Here is a 2,554-nt window from a genome sequence, read left to right as displayed (position 1 = left end):
AAATAAGTCAGTCAGAGAAAGACAAATGCCATATGTTTTCATTCATATGTGGAATTTAAGAGACAAAAAAAAAAAACTTGGGAAGGAAAGAGAAGAAAACAAGGAGGTCTTCATCCTGAAAGAACTGGGACAGGGGAATGCACATAAGTAGTATGCCCCTTGGCAGGCAGTGGTGGTTCCTAAGTTAGAGCTAAGGAACTACTTTTAGGTTAATGGAACCAGGAATCAGGGCCACTGTGATAGAACCATTAGTGATGTTGGCAGTTGTCTGAAACTGCTTGGAATCCAATTCTGTGGAGGACAGGAAGGGATACTGCCAGCACAGGGGGAAGTTAGCACAAGGATTGGTACAAACCCACAGAAACACTTAAAATATGTAATCACTGTAAGGGTGCTGGGTGTGTGCTAATTATGATCTGACACTTTTAAATAGTTTTTTTCTCAAAAAAAAAGGTTTTCTAGGTCTCTAATTTTGTCTGTTTCCCCTTTAACTTCACTTTTTTTTCATTTTTTTAAGCTATAAAATGAGCATGTAGCCTCCAGGATTAGTGGCCTTTCATGCTTCTTTTGATTTTTCCCTTGTAGCCTTGGAGTTCCAGGAGAGGTGGGAAGTGCAGGAGGCTCCTATGAACATTTGAAATTGGGCTGGATCACAGATTGGTGTTTAGCAAAGCCAGGAGTCCCAGGTGGAGAAGTGAGTTCTCTTCCAGCCACAGGATTTGGGAGGCTGAGAAATGGTGGAGAAATGAGTGCCCCTCCAGCCACAGACCTTGGGAGACCCAGAATGTTCTCTCCTATCCCATCACAGAATAAGACAATGGTTAAATTCAGAACAGATGCCCAGGAGGGGTGTATTATGGTCATTAGCAGCACTAACACCTGGATCAAGTTGAGGAGCAGTTGGGAAGTATGCTCCTTTTATTCCCATCTTCATCAGAGTTGGTGTTGACTCATACTTTGAGGCCCCACTGCCCCTCAAAAGAGGCTGCATTCCTTCATTTTGTTCCTGATGAAGTTGCAGAGAGTATCAAATACAAGTGTATGTTTTAGTGTTGGTAGTGCAGGTGAGGTGTGTATATATCTCTTGGGTATCCTTGTACTTTTTCAGGTCCACAGACTTATTCTGGATATAGTTGACTACCTAGTCATAGCTTTGGCCCCTGTGTACTCAGGGAAGCAGATGGTCAGGGAGCCGTGAGCGACTGCATCCTTAAACAGGTTCTACTTGTTGATGAAGAGAATGTTGGAGCAGTCTGTGAACCACTGGTTGTTGCAGATACTGTAAAACAGCTTTTTGCTATGATGCCTGTGATTCATCTCCTCATCCTCTACTAACACCGGGTCATAGGAACTTAAGATTATGTAGCAGATGATGACTGTGACCTTCTCAAAGGAGTGGATCTACTTCTGCCTCTCGGATCACTGATCACCCACATCAAACATATTGTAGGTTAGATTCTCAAAGGTTAAGTGACTCCCCATATTGTCCGTCATCTTCACACTGGTCCCTAGAACCTCCTTCTGTGTCAGAATATAGTCAGTCTGAGCAATATGCTCCAGGTCATATAGGTAGTAGGCAGTGGAGTCCTTAAGCTAATACTCTCATAAGAGGCCATGCAGGCCTGCATAACATGGTCATCCCAGAGCTGCGAGATGACAACAGACAGACCCTCAGGGTGCACACCCGGATCCTCAGCAGTGCAAGAAACTGCAAACAACTGGCTAGCCTCATCTGTGTAGGAGGTGTTGGCAAAGTCATGCTGCAGATTTCCCATAGCTTTGGCAATGTTCATGATGAACTGGATGGTGCTGCTGTAGAGGACTGCATGCTACTGCCAGAATTCTTCCGAATAACTGTTCTCCTGGATGATTTTCATCTGCTCGACAATGGTGCTCTTCCCTGACTCCTCACCACACAAAAGCAGCAACTTCACCTCCCATGCCACCTTCTTGAAGGTTCTTGTTGATCATCTTGGAGTGCTGGCCACCGCCTTGTCTTGTTACTCATGGTACAGCCCATTCCAACATCCCCTGTCCAGCTCTGCCCAAAAAACTGCTCAAACCATCCCTCTACAGGTAGCTAGCTCTAGAGTTGGCAATGGATAAACTTTATTGAGCTTCAACAACAAATACCACATAGGAATTAAAGACTTCCCTAGTTGAAGAAACACAAGTTATTAAATACTTTAAATTAATTTAAAAGTAATAATAAAGTATAATTTTAAGAAGATATTAAAAATCCAAACTTTTTATACTAAAGCTTAGTATTAAAAATATAATATAATATTATTTATTTATTTATAATGGATATATATTTTCCATATAAAATAAAAATGATAGTGCAGAACATTTAGTGGATAAGAACAGCAGAATAATCTAAATTATTTTGCAAAATTATATTTTGTTTTATATTTCTCCTTTTTTTATTCTAACTTAAACCTTTGGCTTCAGAGTTTGCATACATATTCTAAAATTTTTTAATTATTTATTTCTTTTAAGCGTAACAGTATTCATTGTTTTTGCACCACACCCAATGCTCCATGCAATCCATGCC

The 2,554-nt window shown here is 40.9% G+C and overlaps 1 pseudogene; it reads right to left on the bottom strand.

The window, feature by feature from the left end:
• Positions 1 to 975: 975 nt before the first annotated feature.
• On the bottom strand, positions 976 to 1,971 carry LOC116585534 (annotated as a pseudogene).
• Positions 1,972 to 2,554: the final 583 nt, after the last annotated feature.

The sequence above is a fragment of the Mustela erminea genome, chromosome 3 (genome assembly GCF_009829155.1).
Source record: "Mustela erminea isolate mMusErm1 chromosome 3, mMusErm1.Pri, whole genome shotgun sequence".
Lineage (NCBI taxonomy): Eukaryota > Metazoa > Chordata > Mammalia > Carnivora > Mustelidae > Mustela > Mustela erminea.
This window is presented reverse-complemented; position numbering and strand designations above follow the sequence as displayed.